Source organism: Benincasa hispida, chromosome 5, assembly GCF_027475165.1.
Source record: "Benincasa hispida cultivar pf3 chromosome 5, pf3_genome.v1.1, whole genome shotgun sequence".
Classification (NCBI taxonomy): Eukaryota; Viridiplantae; Streptophyta; class Magnoliopsida; order Cucurbitales; family Cucurbitaceae; genus Benincasa; species Benincasa hispida.
The window spans coordinates 12,908,937-12,928,336 of NC_143482.1; positions in this window are offsets into that span (position 1 = coordinate 12,908,937).

Below are 19,400 nucleotides of genomic sequence, written 5' to 3' on the forward strand. Positions count from 1 at the left end.
AATACGAAAAAGAATACGTAATTTTCTTTCGATGAAGAAGGGGATCTTCCTTCTTATATTCACCCGACCCGATAGTACCCAATTTTTGGAACGTGACTAGCCAAGAAGACAAATGACCCTGCATGTTTTTTATTTGGTTGATAGAGAATCTTGGAAAATAAAATATTCCATAATAATGGATTCGGTCCCATAATGTAAAGGAACCACACCAATCCACCCCAAACTTGGTGGTCCAAATACAAGTCTTTGAAAGAAGAGCAAGTACAAGTATTAGTAGAATTGCAAAAATATGTTCCTCAGACATGCTATTGGGGCATTTGTCCTATACGTGCAAATCCCAATTGCAAGAGCGGAGCTCTACCAACTGACCTACATATTACGCTGAGTGGGGTTCGACAATAGGTTTGAGTCAACCTGGAACAAGTAAAAATCTTTTTAGATTGTCACCGGATAGCGAACAGCTAATGCGTTCTGATATAGTTTAGTGGTAAAAGTGCGATTCATTCTATTAATCACAACATGCATTTTTTTTTTTTTTTTTGCATTGAGCTTTTTCATTAACTACTATAAATATAAACGATTTGCATGGGATAAAGTAATCTCTTAACGGTCATTACAAAACCAATAAACTTGAAAAAAATGGATTATTTTGAAAAAGAATAGTTTCTTTCTCTACTATCTCCCATCTATTTATTTATTTTTATTTAATTATTCACTAGAGCAATCATCCACGTCTAAAGCGTATTTTAATGCCTGAAAATTAGGGATGATTCCATCATTTATAATCGAAAAGAATAGTCACAAGATTCAAAATTGTAACAGGTGTATCGGAAGCTATTCCAGTTATAGGGCTCTTATTTACTACGGTGACGAAGAATGAAATTATCACGTATTCATTTTTTTTTTTTTTGTATTTTATTTACTTGGACTTGCTGCTCTTGCTTTTTCAGATTTAGGATATGCATGTTGTGTTGTCTTCATATAATACTGTTGGAAGATTTTTACTAGAAGACAAACCACATGTTCCACGAATGTACTGAATCATTGATCTTAGCCATGCGTATTCTCAACTAGCCTCATAGATTGCAAGAATTTCAGCATGATTTGAGGAAATAGACGTTATGGTCTATTTTATTGATCATCGTGATATAAAAATTCTTTTCCATGTACTAAATAAACTGTTTAAGATCTAGCTTGTATGGGTTAAATAACTAACCTGCATCTTCACAATCAACTAGAGCATAATTAGATTTATTAGAATAAAATAAATCAATGCAAACTAATTCTCAAATAAAACGTATCATATGTTTAACTCTACTCCAATATCCTCCTTTTGGAGGTATGTAAACAAATTACTGAAAAATACTACAAAGTGCAATGTATAAACTAGTCAAGTTATATAAGTGCACTTATTTCTCAAAATTTATGGTCAAGACCTAACATTCTTCATCATCTTTCTGAGATAAGATGATATATCCTTTTCACATCAAGTGGATGAACCACCATAGGAGTATTCAATGATGAACATAATCCACAAAAGATCTTTAATGTATAAATTGATACAATTTCATTTGCTTTATGCTTTATTTGCAAGCTAAGGCAAAATTTATCATCTCAATTTCTTTCTTCAAAAATTCTATTGTCTTTGAAATCTCTTCAAGAGTTTCTACTCAAATCATCAATATATAGTGAATCCCATATTGTGATTTCTTTATAAAAAGATATGGACAAATAGGGTTATTTTTGTACCCTCATACCAACAAATATTGAATAAGATGATTATATCACATTCATCAGGAATATTTTATAAGAATCTCTATGATATATATATGATTCTCTAATATTTGAATTATAAGATTATGGTATCTTTAATTCTTCAGGAATTTTCATAAATAAATATCATTATTAAGATATTCATATAAATGTGGTATGACTGCATCCATAAGATGTATATTAAACTTTTCATATATGATCAGACAAATTGAATATCTCTTGATATTGTATATTGACCATTAGAGAATATATTTTCTCATAATTAATTAATACCAATCTATTGCGAGAATCATTGTGGGCTCTGTCTCGCATTATATCTTGTGACTTCACTCTATTTGTTTTACAAATACTCCACTTGTCTCCCCACATATCTGATATCTAGACTACTAGTCCTTACGATTTGAAAAGTGAGCTTATTTATATTGAATTGTTTCTTTCCATATAAGTCAATTCTTTCTATGTCGATATTTTTCGTACTCACTTTCATAAATAATATCATGAGTAATATTGTATGCAAAAATGTTGTTAACTTATATGTTCTATAATTTATTGAGATTTCATTATTATCCTTATTTACTTCAATATCCTTATGAGTACTCATATCTAGGATTTCTTTTAGAACATTCATATTCTTAACTGAGTTATTTATTGACTATTTCTTTTTCGAGGATTTTTATCTTTGGAATCGAATGGTCTATCACGCCTCTAGCGTGTCCCATACTCATTAGTGACAACTTATTGCATTTAATGGAGCATTTGCAATTGGTATATATGACTTAGTCACTTTCTTAGCATTTATAAATGCATCTGGTAACTAATTTACTATATTTGCAAATGAATTATTTTTTGAACTTCAGATTCACATTGATCTGTGTGGGGACCTAAATGAGACAATAATGATGTATTCCATGTAATTTCTTTTTCCAACTTTTTAATTCTTCCCCCTGAATATTGAAAAAATTGTCTATTAAAATGACAATCAGCAAATCGTGCAGTAAATACATCATCCGTCAAGGATTCAAGATATTTAATAATTAATGGGGAATCATATCCAACATATATTCTTAACCTCCTTTGAGGACTAATCTTAGTACGTTGTGGTGGAGTGATTGGAACATATACTGCACATCCAAAAATTTTTAGATGGGAAATATCTGACTCATGGCCATAAACTAATTATAATGGTGAGTACTTATGATAAGCTATTGGCCTAATGTGTACAAGTGAAGCCGCATGCAAAATAGCTTGTCCGCATATAGATGTAGGAATCTTAGCTCTTATAAACAATGGTCTTAATTAACTACAAATGTTTTATGAATGATTCTGCTAAATCATTTTGTGTATGAACATGAGCTACAGGATGTTCAACACTTATCTCAATTAACATACAAGAATTATAAAAAAATTTGGATATAAATTCACCAGCATTATCAAGACGAATGGTCTTAATTGTATAATCAAGAACTTGTGCTCTTAACTTAATTATTTGAGTAAGTAATCTTGTAAATGCAAGATTTCTAATTGATAATAAGTACACGTGTGACCATCTACTGGATGCGTCTATTAATACTATAAAATATCTAAATGGTCCACTTAGTGAGTTAATGGGTCCACATATATCACTATAAATTCGTTCTAAAAATGTAGGGGATTCAATTCCCACTTTAGTTGGTGATGGTCTAATTATCAATTTTCTTTGAGAGCAAGCATCACATGATAATGCATTAAATTGAAGAATCTTCTAGCTCTTCAATGGGTGTCCATTTGAATTCTCAATAATTATTCTTATCATTATAGACCCTAGATGACCTAATCTGCATGCCAAATATAAATATGTCTGGATTCATGAACTTCATGTTCATTGTTGCATATGTCTCAATTACTCATATATGAGTATAATATAATCCAAAAGATAAAACAGGTAACTCTTCCGATATACATTTTTCATATGAGATAGTAGATATGATATAAAGATACTCCATATTATTCTTTCTATCAGTCTCACACTACAAGAATTTTGGGCTTTAATGTCGGTTGAAAAAAGTGAAATCGGATGTATAATGTTGGTTTAAAAAAACGGATTTTTAATGTCGGTTTTAAACCGACATTGAAGATGGGCTACAATGTCAGTTTAAAACCGACATTAAAGGCCTCTCGTTTATTTATTTATTTATTTTTAAACTTTATTAAAAAATAAACTGGCAACCGTATCTGGAAACAACGATTAGTGGATATTGGTACTGTCACTACACAACAAGCAAAGGATTGGGTATTAAAAAATATCTTCTTCATTTCATATCGAATCTTCTCTCTCCTTCACTTTTCTCTTACCAAACCCTCTCTTCTCCTTAGCTTGGCTTTGTGAATCACTTTCGATCATCGTCATCACCTGTGTTGCTTGGATCTCCGTTGTCGTGGGCTTCTTTCGATGGTGGGTCATCGTTGTGGGTGTTCTCCGATTGTTTTTCGTCGTCGCATGGGCGTTCTTCCTGTTGTTCTTCTGGTGGTTTTTCTTCTGGTTATTCTTCCAATGGTTGTTCGTCATGGTTTTTCTTTCAGTGGGTTAGCTTGCTGTTTGTCCAGCTTATTCCGGTCATGGAGTTGGATCGCCGGCGTGGATCTATAGATTTAGTTGTGGATTTTTCTGATCCGGTCGTCTATTTTCTCGATCTACTTGTGGGTCTTCCGATCCGGTCATCGACGTTGTACTTTTGTTAGATCTGCTATCTCAACTCTGTTCGCAAGGTCCGGTGCTTGCCAGCCTTCCAATCTTCAAGCTCTGGTTCGGATCTCTTCAAGTTTGTGGGTTGTTTAAGTTATTTGCATGGAAAGGTAAAATTTATTTTCATATGAATTTTCAATTGAGTAATTTAAATTTATTTCTTCATTTTATTTTTATTTTAATGATTAAGCTTATCGAAATTTTGAAATATTGGAATTAAATTAGTTGAAGAATATCTACTTGGTTGGTAGTCTTGCTTGGTGTAGTTTAAGTGTGTATCAAAATTCTTTTCTTTCAATTTTATATAAACTAATTTGGTTTTACTTGGTTGGTTAAGTTTGATTGGTGTGGTTCAAGTGTTATTTCATTGTTTTATTCCAATGATTAAGCTCCTTGAAATTTTGAAATGTTGGAATTAAATTAGTTGAAGAATATATACTTGGTTGGTAGTCTTGCTTGATGTGGTTCAAGTATATATCATGTTGGCTTTTTGGCCCTTAATCTCAAATTAATTAATTAATCAATGTTTTGATGATAACAAACTCAATTTTTAATTACTGAAAATCTTAGTGTTTTAATATGTCCATAGCGTAGAGCTCGAAACAACGATTCCAACACCTCTTGAATCACTCAAATCGGAGCTAAAACGAAGACGATATGACCAAAACAAGTCTATAGAAAAAAATATCGTGGTGGATGACGTGGCATAACCAGACCATTTGCATGTAGACATGTGGTAGCATATTGGTTGAATGGTGGATCATTAAGAGATTAACATATGATGGACTTTTGATTTTTAGATTGATTTAAAATAAAAAAAAATTTAAAAAGATAATAAATTTAATATTATTTTATGTTTGTGTCTAACGACTAGTTTTTTACACATTGTATGTTTTTTATTTTTAGATTGACTTTAAAGAGAATGAATTTAAAAAGAAAATGAATTAAAAGGAAAATGAATTTAATATTATTTTATATTTGTGTCTAAGACTCTAACGACTAGTTTTTGACACATGGTATGTTTTTTTATTTTTTGGATTAATTTTAAAAGAAAAGGAATTTCAAAAGAAAAGAAATTTAATATTATATTTTGTTTGTATCTACCGATTAATTTAATTTAAAATCTCTACCATTGATTTTTCTTTTCCAAAATCCAATGGTCCAAATTAATTGTGGTTTCTAAAAATTTTTCCATCTCTATATAAACCATCTTCCTCTCCAAATTTTAAATCAACAAATTTTACATTTCATAATCCTCCAAAACTCAAAAGTTCCATTGTTGCTCTTTCTAAGTTCCCAATTTTTCTTTTCATCTTATTCTTGAGAGAGTGTTATTGTATTGTGAGGATAAACTTGTTGAGTGCTTAAACTTGTAAATCCACTTTAGTGAGAGTTGTATTGTGTTCTTCAAAAATTCCAACATTTGTAACGGTTTGATCCTAAATCGTAGAAAGGATCGGGTTTGCTCTTGAACCCGTAAAAGGAGCGGTGGTGTAACGGTTGGGCTCTAATCCGTGGAAAGAGTCGGAAATATTTTATTCAAATTCCCAAGAGGCGCTTGGAGAGTGGAGTAGGTTGAGTTTGACCGAACCACTATAAAAATTATGGTGTCTTCTTCTCTAACTCTTTCCTTTTTATTTTTGCAATTAATTTAAGCAATTTATTGTATGTTTTAGTTTGTTCTTATTTATTTGCTAAAATTTGATAGAATTAAATTATCACATTTTTGTCACCTTATTTATTGCATAAATTGAATTTTTCGTATTATTTATAAAAAGTGTATTAATTAGTTTAATTGGGTTAATTTAGAAAAAAAGTTTAATTAGATCCTATTCACCCCCTCCCTCCTCTAGGGTTGCCATATCGATCCAACAATTGGTATCAGAGCGGGTTGCTCTTCTTGAAATATTTATTTCTTGATAAACTTAATTGTTTTTGAGCTATGACACTTTAGGTTTTATCCCTTTTACTGATAGTCAATCTATTACAAAGCCTCCTTTCTTTAATAGTACTAATTATAGTTATTGAAAAAATAGAATGAGATTTTTCTTGCTTTCTATTGATTATGATTTATGGGATATTGTTGAGGAAGGTTTTAAAATTCCAACAAAAGATGTTGATGGTGTTAGCACTATAAAACTTAAGGAAAAATGGTTAATAAATGAAAAGAAAGTATGCTCTTTAAATGCCAAAGCTATTAATTGCTTATTTTGAGCTTTGAATGAAGTTGAGTATAATAGAGTGTCTATTTGCAAAACCGCTAAAGAGATATGGGATAAATTAGAAATTACTCATGAAGGAACTAGTCAAGTAAAAGAAACAAAGATTGACATGTTAGTTCATCAATATGAAATGTTTAAAATTGATGAAAATGAAACTATTTCCGATATGTTTATTAGATTTACTAACATTGTCAATGTTTTAGAAGGACTTGAGAAAAAATACTCAAATCTTGAGAAGATAAAGAAGCTATTGTGGTCTTTGCCTAAACAATGGGAGCCTAAAGTCTCCGCCATTCAAGAGGTAAAGGATCTCAAATCTCTCTCCATTGATGAACTCATGGGCTCGTTGTTGATGCATGAGATAAAGATTAAGAAAAACATGGAGGATGAGAAGGAAAAGAAAGAAAAGAGTGTAGCTTTAAAGACCATCTCTTTAGAAGTTGACTCCCAAGATGAAGATGATCTTGATGAAGATGTTGTTGCCTATCTTTCACGTAAGTATAAGAACTTCATCAAGAGAAAGAAGCAATTCAAGAAGCATCTCTCTAACCAAAAAGAGTCAAAAGGTGAAATGAGCAAAAAGGACGAGGTAATATGCTATGAATGCAAGAAGCCGAGTCATATTAGAACTAATTGTCCTTTTCTCAAATCATCCAAGAAATCCAAGAAGAAAGCAATGAAAGCTACTTGGGATGATAGCGATAAAAAAGAAGGTGGGAGTGATAATGAAGAAGTGGCCAACTTTTGCTTCATAGCTCATAGTGACAAAGAGGATGAACAAAATGATGAGGTAACTCTAGAACCTCTTTCTTATAATGAATTGTTCGAAGCTTTTGAAAATATGCAAAATGATTTAGAAAAACTTAGTTCTAAGTATGTTGTGCTTAAAAAGAAATACAATGTTTTATCTAGTAAAAATAAGTCTTTACTTGAAGAAATTGCTTGCTTAAAAGAGAATGAGCATGATGCTATGCATATTGATGAAATGAATATCTCTTGTGACAAGCATGCTTTTGATTGTGATGAGAAAAATGCCTTGCTTGACAAAGTTAAATTTCTTGAGTATGATAGTTGTGAAAAAGATAATTTGATTAAATTACTCAAAGAAAAGAAATTTAGTGCTTTGCAAGAACTTGATAAGGCTAAAGACTCTATTAAAAAGTTGACAATAGGTGCTCAAAGATTAGACAAGATAATTGAAGTAGGCAAGCCTTTTGGTAATAAAAGAGGTTTAGGCTATATTGATGAATGTTCTACTCCTTCAAGTTCTAAAACTATCTTTGTTAAAGCATCTCATAATATGCCTAAGCTTAATATGCCTAAGGTTGTGTCTAAGCATGTTAAATCTAACTTTGTGCCTATATGTCATTATTGTGGTGTTGAAGACCATATTAGACCTAAGTGTTTTAAATTGAAATATGCTCATACTACTTCTCCAAGAAGAAATTTTTCTCAGAGGGCAAAGTTTCACAATTCTCCAAGGAATAATTTCTCCAAGAAAAGTAAGTGCATAAATTTGTTGTAAGAGATAAAATCTTTGCATAATGTTGTTTGTTTCTCATGTAGCAAGTTTGGAGATACAACTTATTCTTGTTACTTGTCTAAATCCAATGCCTTAAATGTCTATGCAAAAATGAAATGGATTCTCAAGTTTGTCAATGCTAACCATCTAGGACCCAAACAAGTGTGGGTACCAAAGAATCAAATTTGAACATTTGTGTTTGTAGGTTTGTTTGAAAGCCTCTAAGAAAGACAAGTGGTACTTGGATAGTGGTTGCTCAAGGCACATAACGGGAGACCCATCCAAGTTTGTCTCTCTCTCTAAGGACGGAGGTCTTGTAACCTTTGGTGACAATAAGAAAGGTAAAATAATTGATAAAGGTAGTATAGGTAATGAATCTTCTATTTTAATTAAAAATGTACTTTTGGTTGATGGTTTGAAGCATGATTTACTTAGTATTAGTCAATTGTGTGATAAAGACTTTAGAGTTGTGTTTGATAAAAAGAATTGCATCATTCAAAATGCTAGTGATAGAAAAGTTATATTTGTTAGAAATAGAGATGAAAATGTTTATACTATTGATTTGAATGATTGTCCTATTAATGATAAATGTTTATCAGCTTTGCATAATGATTCTTGGTTATGGCATAGAAGACTAGGACATGCTAGCATGCACTTAATTTCAAATATTTCCATGAATTCTTTGGTTAGAGGTCTTCCCAAATTTAAATTTGAAAAAGATAAAGTTTGTGATGCTTGTTAAATGGGTAAGCAAACTAAGTCCTCTTTCAAATCTAAAAATGTAATCTTTACAACTAGACCCCTTCAACTATTACACATGGACTTATTTGGCCCTTCTAGAATTGCTAGTTTTGGAGGGAACTTTTATGTCTTTGTGATAGTTGATGATTTTTCAAGATTTACTTGGGTTTTGATGCTAAAATATAAGGATGATGCTTTGAAAAGCTTTTCTAGTTTTGCAAAAAGAGTTCAAAATGAAAAAGGTTTTTTGATTTCTAAAATTAGGAGTGATCATGGAGGAGAATTTGATAGTAATGCTTTTGAAACTTTTTGTGAAGAAAATGGTTTTTCTCATAATTTCTCCGCTCCAAGAACTCCTCAATAAAACGGTGTAGTTGAAAGGAAGAATCGTACTTTGCAAGAATTTGCTAGATCAATGTTGCATGAGTATGGTTTACCTACATACTTTTGGGTGAAAGCCGTTAACACCACTTGTTATGTTTTAAATAGAGTTTTAATTAGACCTTCTTTGGATAAAACTCCTTATGAACTTTGGCATAACAAAACTCCAAATATTGGATATTTCAAAGTTTTTGGTTGCAAATGTTTTATTTTGAATAACAAAGAAAAACTTGAAAATTTTGATTCTAAGATGGATGTTGGTATTTTCCTTGGCTATTCCTCTACTAGTAAAGCTTATAGAGTTTTCAATAAAATAACTTTAGTAATTGAGGAATCTATGCATGTAGTATTTGATGAATCTTGCAATGTTATTTCTAATGAGCCTATTTATAGTGATGTTTTAGAAGGAAAGTTTGGAGATTTACTTGTTAGTGATAAAGGCAAGGAAATTGTTTCAAGTAAGCAAGAGGTGAGCTTAATCGAAAAGAACGAAGTTGGTTTTTCATCCATGCCTAAAGAGTGGAGGTATGCTCCTTCCCATTCCAAAAAATTAATTCTTAGTGATCCCGAACAAGGTGTGAAAACTCGTTCCTCTCTTAATATGTTTAATAATCTTGCTTTTGTTTCTCAAATTGAACCAAAAAGTTTTAAAGATGCTGAAAATGATGAATTTTGGATTTTAGCTATGCAAGAAGAATTAAATCAATTTGAAATGAATAAAGTTTGGGAGTTAGTCTCTAGGCCCTCTCATGCTTCTATAATTGGAACTAAATGGTTCTTTAGAAATAAAATGGATGAAAATGGAAATATCACTAGAAATAAAGCTAGACTTGTAGCTCAAGGTTATTGTCAAGAGAAAGGAATAGATTATGAAGAAACTTTTGCACCCGTTGCTAGATTAGAAGCTATTAGAATGTTGCTTGCTTTTGCTTCTTATAAGAATTTCATTTTTTTATCAAATAGATGTGAAAAGTGCATTTTTAAATGGTTATATCATGGAGGAAGTTTATGTAGAACAACCTCCAGGGTTTGAAAGTTTTGATTTTCCTAATAATGTCTATAAGTTGAAAAAGGCTCTTTATGGCTTAAAACAAGCTCCAAGAGCTTGGTATGATAGACTTAGGAATTTCTTGCTTGGGAATGGATTTAAAATGGGTAAAATTGTTACTACTCTTTTTATTAAGACTAAAGAAAATGATATGCTTTTAGTACAAATATACGTGGATGATATTATTTTTGTTCTACTAATCCATCTTTGTGTGAAGAATTTTCTAAGTGTACGCATAGTGAATTTGAGATGAGTATGATAGGAGAACTTAGCTTCTTCATTGGACTCCAAATCAAACAACTCAAGGATGGTATTTTCATAAGTCAAGAAAAATACAAAATGGATTTGCTCAAAAGGTTCAAATTCAATGAAGGTAAAATTGTAAAAACTCCTATGAGCACATCCACTAAGCTTGACAAGGATGAAAAAGGTAAGTGTGTGGATATAAAAACTTATAGAGGTGTGATTGGATCTTCACTTTATTTAACCGTTAGTAAACCCGATATTATGTTTAGTGTATGTTTTTGTGCTAGATTTCAATCTTGTCCTAAGGAATCACATTTACATGCCGTTAAAAGAATTTTTAAATATTTGCTTGGTACTATTGATTTAGGCTTATGGTATTCTAGAAATGTTGAATTTAATTTGATAGGATATTCCGATACGGATTTTGTGGGTAGTTTACATGACCGTAAGAGTACAGTGGGACTTGTTAATTTCTTGGTAGTTCCTTAGTTTCTTGGTTTAGTAAAAAGCAAAATTCGACTGCCTTATTCACTACCAAAGCGGAATATATTGCAGTTGCTAGTTGTTGTGCTCAAATTCTTTGGATGAAACAAACTCTTTGTGATTTTGGATTAAAGTTTGATAATGTGCCTATATTTTGTGATAATACTAGTGCTATTAATTTGACTAAAAATCCTATACATCATTCTAGGACTAAGCATATTGATATTAGGCATCACTTTATTAGAGAGCATGTGCAAAATGATAATATTACTCTTGAATTTGTAGGCTCTAATAATCAATTAGCGGATATTTTTACCAAGCCTTTGAATGAAGAAAACTTTTGCAAAAATAGGCTTGAGCTTGGTATTATTCGTTGTGATGCCTCTTGATTTTATAATTTTACTTGTTAAATCTTTTAGAAGACATTTTGATAGGGGGAGATATGTTCATGTTTTTAAGGAAAACATTTATGTAGTTCTAACTTTTTCTTAATTATTCTTTTTGATGATTCCAAAGGGGGAGAAGTTTAAGAAAAATATGCTATAAATTTGTTTTGATTTTGATTGTATTAATTAGGGGGATAATTTATTTTTTTGAGTGAATTTCAAGAATGATCTTTATGGTGATATGTTGAATTTTAATTATGTGCTACATATGGTTTACATGTATTTCAAGCTATTTCTCTTGAATGGTTTGTCATCATAAAAAATGGGAGATTGTTCGCTTTTTGGCCCTTAATAGTTAATCTCAAATTAATTAATTTTAATTAATTAATTAATCAATATTTTGATGATAACAAACTCAATTTTTAATTACTGAAAGTCTTAGTGTTTTAATATGTCCATAGCGTAGAGCTCGGAATAACGATTCCAACACCTCTTTAATCACTCAAATCAGAGATCAAACGAAGATGATATGACCGAAACAAGTCTATAGAGAAAATACTGGATGACGTGGCATAACCAGACCATTTGCATGTAGACATGTGGCAGCATATTGGTTGAATGGTGGATCATTAAGAGATTAACATATGATGGACTTTTGATTTTTGGATTGATTTAAAATTAAAAAAAAAAATTGAAATTTAAAAGAAATTTAAAAGAAAAATAAATTTAATATTATTTTATGTTTGTGTCTAATGGCTAGTTTTTTACCCATGTATGTTTTTTATTTTTGGATTGACTTTAAAAAGAATGAATTTAAAAAGAAAATGAATTAAAAGGAAAATGAATTTAATATTATTTTATGTTTGTATCTAACGGCTAGTTTTTGACACATGATATGTTTTTTTATTTTTTGGATTAATTTTAAAAATAAAATGAATTTAAAAAAAAAGAATTTAATATTATATTTTGTTTGTATCTAACGACTAGTTTAGTTTAAAATCTCCACCATTGATTTTTCTTTTCCAAAATCCAATGGTCCAAATTAATTGTGATTTCTAAAAATTTTTCCATCTCTATATAAACCATCTTCCTCTCCAAATTTTAAACCAACAATTTTTTCATTTCATAATCCTCCAAAACTCAAAAGTTCCATTGTTGCTCTCTCTAAGTTCTCAATTTTTCTTTTCATATTTTTCTTGAGAGAGTGTTATTGTATTGTGAGGATAGATTTGTTGAGTGCTTAAAGTTGTAAATCCACTCTAGTGAGAGGTGTATTGTGTTCTTCAAAAATTCCAACATTTGTAACGGTTTGATCCTAAACCGTAGAAAGGATCAGGTTTGCTCTTGAACCCGTAAAAGGAGCGTTGGTGTAACGGTTGGGCTCTAATTCATGGAAAGAGTCAGAAATATTTTATTCAAATTCCCAAGAGGTGTTTGGGGAGTGGAGTAGGTCGAGTTTGACCGAACCACTACAAAATTACGGTGTCTTCTTCTCTAACTCTTTCCTTTTTATTTTTGAAATTAATTAAGCAACTTATTGTATGTTTTAGTTTGTTCTTATTTATATGCTAAAATTTGATAGAATTAAATTATCACATTTTTGTCATCTTATTTGTTGCATAAATTGAATTTGTCTTATTATTTATAAAAAGTGTATTAATTAGTTTAATTGGGTTAATTTAGAAAAAAAAAGTTTAATTAAACCCTATTCACTCCCCCACCCCCCAGGGTTGCCATATCGATCCAACATATCAAAATGATTTGGCCTTGGTTTTTTAAGCTTGATTGATGTGGTTCAAGAGTTATTTCATTAATTTTACGTTTTGTTCCAATGATTAAGCTTCTTAAAGTAGGTTAATGTTGGAATGAAATTAGTTCAAAAATATGTACTTGGTTGATAGTCTTGCTTGGTGTGGCTCAAATGTATATCAAAATCCGTTTCTTTCAATTATATATAAACTAACTTGGTCTTACTTGGTTGATTAAGCTTGATTGGTGTGGTTCCAAGTGTTATTTCATTAATTTTATGTTTTGTTCCAATGACTAAGCTTTTTGAAATATTTTAATGTTGGAATGAAATTAGTTCAAAAATATGTACTTGGTTGATAGTCTTGCTTGGTGTGGTTTAAGTGTAAATCAAAATCATTTTCTTTCAATTATATGTAAACTAACTTGGTCTGACTTGGTTGATTAAGCTTGATTGGTGTGGTTCAAGTGTTATTTCATTAATTTTATATTTTGTTCCAATGTTTAAGCTTCTTGAAATATTTTATTGTTGGAATGAAATCAATTAAAAATTATGTACTTGGTTTATGCTTGGTGTGGTTCAAATGTATATAAAAAGTCCTTTTCTTTCAATTATATATAAACTAATTTTGTCTTACTTGGTTGAGTTTTATTGGTGTGGTTCAAGTTGAAGGAACTCTTATTCAAGAGTACCTACGAGCGGAAGCGAATATTTCCAATTCATTGTGATAAAATTACCACATATACATTCAAACATACTTTCATAATGCTAAAGGGATCAAGAAATCATAGCAGATGAAGATTTCTTCTACACAGCGAGTCTGAGGCCCAACCGTCTACCTCAAACAGTCATCACTTGGACAGAAGGAAACAGAGAAGATAACACCACTCAGAGCCCTCAGTATTCTTGGGTGAGAATCCAAAGTGTGGGCTTTGTTTGGATTTGGTAGAGGGAAGGAGGAAGAGCGACCATACACAATGATCAAGCAAGTGGGAGATGGGTCGTCTATCGCATAGACAATATGCTTGATCGTTTAGGTGAAGTATACGATCGTGTAGTAAAAGTAAGTGATCGTTTATACGATCGTGTGGGAAAAGTTAAACGATCTTGTAGGAAAAGGGTGAGCGATCGTCTGAATGATCGTGTAGGAAAAACTAAGTAATCGTCTATATGATCGTTTAGTAAATACTGGGAGCTAAACGACCGCTTAGGAAAAAGGTAAACGATCGTTTAGATAATAGCGCGCGACGGTGTAATTAGTATGTGATCGCTTAGCAATTTCATATATGTAAACAATCGTGCAGTCACTATCGTATAGGAACTTATTTTCTAAACGATGACACTATCCTTTTTACAATATCTGCGCACACCGAGATCAACACACTATCTGCTATTTATAATGCACTCATCCGTTATTTAGAACGAAGAGGCGCCTTCCCATTTCCTTTATAATCGTCCAATGAATGTGATCGTATCACATTCTTAATTTATAAATTAATATCATATATTAATTATAATATTTTTCTTCTACTAGATATAAATCATATTTATATCTAATTTCCTCCAAATTAATGTATCTCATATATAAAGTTAATTATATCATATTTAATTAACTCATTCAATTATATTATATATAATCAAACTCCCTCTTGTCAATTTGAACATTTCAAATTGACCCAAAAACTGACTCTCAACTTGTATCCAAGCTACCAAGGGGACCTTATGGACCTATGGCTAAAAGCTCCAACGATACGTGAATAGCTTACTAAACTTTTTATTCATGATATCCACCATTCGTTAACTGCCAGGTATTCCACTAAAGACCGACAGTTGAACTCTTCTTGCCATAGATATATTTCTATGTCTATTGAATATTTGGATATAACCAATCATCAGTACGATAACCCTTCATAGATGCTTGTAATTACAGCAGGCCAATTTATCGTTTTGCCCCCGTAATTACATCTTCCTCCTTGAGTACCACTGATCCCTCTAATAAACAATACAACATAGTCCTACTATGTGTGAACACCTCTCGGGCCATGAGAAAGTGCGTGACGCCACATCGTTCAAGCCCTGGAATCAGCCCTTAAGGGAGTTATCTATCTACTTACCCCTGCCTCGGGGAAGGAGTGAATTCCATCTTGTGTAGCTAAGTTCCCAGCTCCCAAATCAGACGAATCTCAATTGTAGGTATTAGTCGATGTTCTAGCCACTCGCACCCATGCAAATTAAAGGACCACCCTCAATGGCAGGAGTTCCCAACTCACTCAAGATTAAGGTCATGTTACCTATGGTCATCCTAGTGAAGTGAAGTCTCAATTATGAACGGTGTTATATAACGAGACATTAACACTTCGTGGTTAGGTCTTATACAAACTCTTTCTATAGGACGCCCCCACTCGCATGTCCCCTACACGAATGATCAGGATCAGACCATCTGTGACAAGTCACAACACTTGTGACCATTCCACAAAGCGGGCCGCATACGTAGCGTTACCAGGATAAGGTCTCCCTCCTATATCCATATACTACAGACCATTTTGGTTATCACTCAAGACATGATCCACTTGTATGTCACCATATATATGCTTAAGTTACATACAGATAATCAGGGATATTAAGTTTATTGGTTTGTGGTAAAATCTAAATGTGCAAAGTCAAGTAGTGAAGTAAATATCATTTTATTATACATCACAAATGTTCATACAAAGTTGTTTACAAACTGCTGGATGAGATACTTTAGGGCACAAACCCAACACTCTCCAACTTGTCCTAAAGTGAAGTGGGGAATACAAGTAAACAGGCACAAAACAATAAACTAGGACATAAAACCCAGTGCAACAAAATCTCCCACTTGCTCTAGTCTAGCCACGGCGGTCCCGTAGACCCATGCTCTAAAGGGACCCTCAAACACTATAGTCGTGAGAGCCTTCGTAAAGAATCAGCAACGTTTTTCTCTGAGGCGATCTTCGTAGCGATCACATCACCTCGATGCACTATCATGCAGATCGACTTTAACATGGAAATAGGTGAGAAAGTCTCCTCATAGTCGACTCCCTCCATCTGCGTATAACCCTTTGCCACAAGTCAAGCCTTGAAGGTTTGCACCTTCCCATAAGCACCTCGTTTGCGCTTGTAAATCCATTTACAACCTATAGGTCTTACCCCATCAGGCTGATCTACAAGATCCCATATCGAGTTGAAATACATCGACTCCATCTCGAGATTCATGGATTTGACCCATTCATCCCGGTCAACACCTCCATTGACTTTTTATAGGACAACAAATCCTCAACGTCGCCATCTGTCACCATAGCTAGGATTTCTGTGAAACCCAGATATCGATCAGGCAGGTTCGTAACCCTCCTACTGTGTCGAGGTTCCCTCAACTCTTGAGGTGGAACCAACCTACCAGATGAACTATCATCAACAATTCTGGTTGATGAAGCAGGACCTTCAATAACTCTTGTTGAAGCTTCAATAGTTTCTTTGGAAAGCTCACTTAACACGACTTTACTATGTGGACTGTGCTCTCTGATATGATCTTCCTCCAGGAAAGTAGTATTTATGGAAACAAACACCTTGTTTTCGGACGGATCATAAAAGTAACCTCCTCGTGTACCTTTGGGTAGCCTATAAAGAGGCACAACCTTGATCGTGATTCCAACTTCTTGGGATTTGCCTTCAGCACATGTACTAGGAAACCACATATGCGGAAGCGACGTAAACTAGCTTTACGCCCATTTCACAACTCCAGAGGTTTTCTTGCAACACTCTTAGAAGGAACACAATTGAGAATGTATACCGCAGTCTCCACTACGAAACCCCAAAGCGAGTCTGGTAAGGAAACGTAACTCATCATCAAACGAACCATGTCCAACAAGGTTTTCGAAAATTTAGATTGAGTTATGGAAGATTTAAACATCTCTATGTTATGGAGGGAACTTATGACTAAAGGTCTTAGCATATACAAGTTATATTCCAATTGAGCTGTACAAATTTCAACACCATCCTTACGAATAAACAATTTATTCAATTTAAAAGAAATAGTGTAATTGTATTGTAACATATACTTTACAGAAATAAGGTTCCTTTATAGTTCAGGAACTACAAAGGCATATTTTAATAAAAGAAACCTATTCTATAAAGTAAACTAGATGTCTCCCACTGCCACAGCTGAGATGACGTGCCTAGTACCTACTCACAACATCATCTTACCAGCCTCCAACTGTCGCCAGGATCTAATGCCCTTTGTCTGCCTTGGCCTTAGCCTTGGCAGCCTTCTTTTCCTCCAGATAACGAGGACAATTCTTCTTCCAGTGTCCATCCTGGTTACAGTGGAAACATTTTCCTTTTTCAACCGGTGGTGGACGCTTCTTCTGGGCGATAGGTGGCGGGTTAGCCGGCACATTCCCTTTCCCTTTACCACCCTTCTTCTTCTTCCCCTTTTCAGAGTTAGAAGTTGAAGGTGAAACTTTGTTCCTGAGGTCGAACCTCGATAGAACTTTTTAGAGGACGAGACAAAATTTGCCTCACCTCCCTTTTTCTCCTTACTTTTTAGCAAGGATTGGTAAGTCTGTAACTTTTTTAAGAGAATGGTAAGGGAGTAGTCCATTTTGTTAAGAATCGTATTGCTAATAATGTGGAGGAAGCTCTCCAGCAATGAATGCAGGATAATGCTAACCTGGCTGCACTCATCAATTTTAGACCCATTCATCTCCGCCACATTAAAGTGGACCATCATTTTCAACACGTGTTCATAAACAGAGGTGTCTTCCTCCATTTTGGACATGAAGATGTGTTTCAGAGCCTCATGCTTGAGCTATCCAGATGACTGTCCGAACATTCCCTGCAGGGATTCCATGATCTCACGAGCTGAGACCTTGGACTCATGTTTCTTGGCCAACACGTCACTAAGACTTGCCAAAATATAGGCTCGAGCCTTCTCATTTGCCCGTGTCCAACGCTCGTACGCTGCCTGAACATTTCGAGTAGTGTCTTGAGGTGGAATAGGAGAACATTCCTTCGTAAGGACAAACTTCAAATCCTCGATGATGAGTTATCGTCGTGAGCATATGTTTCCAACTTGAATAGTTTTGGCCATTCAGTTTTTTGGCGCTAAGAAAATTGATAGGGGCTGATGCCATTAAAAACCGTTGCTGGAAAAAATGAATAACCTTTTATAAGACTTTGCAAAAACCACATTTTAATTAACCAATTAATTTTTAGCAAAACAAATTCTAAATACCCCAAGTGAAAAGACTTCTATTTTGCAATGATGCCCAGTGAGGCAGGACAAACATCACTGGTGGGGTGATCGGATGGCCCTTCACTGGGATGAGACAATTTCAACCATTAGGCAGAACCAACTCTTAAAACTAAACCTAATAGCCACCATTTGTTCGATCTAGAATAGTTAACCCTTAATAATCCCGCGTAAGTGTAACCCCTTTTTTCGGCCCTATAGTCCCGCCCAAATGCGCTCACCGTAGGGAAAAGACAGATTAGAACAATATCCTCTTACAGGAGATCAATTAAAGAAACGCGCAAAATACCATCCTATAGGGGGATACACCCAGGGTGCCACGAGGCGATGCGCAGAAACTTTATTCAATCCAACGAGGGATACCGAGGGATATGCTGTCGCACTTCCCGCTCCCACTTACTATGAACATTCTCTCCACCCACCTTGATATTGACCTACCCAAACACCATCCGTTGAGGAGACACGCCAAAGGTGCCTCGAGGTCGAGGTAAATCTCACGGTGTGGACTATGAGGGAGATCTCACGCGGCCTACCTAGGGGTTTATTAACCTAGACAATCCGGCTACTGATTATGATCTAAGTCATTTATAAAGTTTGCTAAAAAACAACTTTTGTTTTTTAAATTAAAAAAAAAAAAAAAAACAAATCCAAGTAGTCACATTAAATTCTTTAATGGACTGGCCTTAGTTTGCATGCATGCATCAAATCTATCTAAATTACCTCTCCAAGTAGGTTCCCAAGTAGGGGTGTTTCGTTGTCGTCATCTTAAATACCCCAGCCTAGACAGAACCCCCCTTCGAGAAAAGGTCTACTATGGATAGACTTGCTACATATTAATCTTTTACTAATTATTTTAGTTC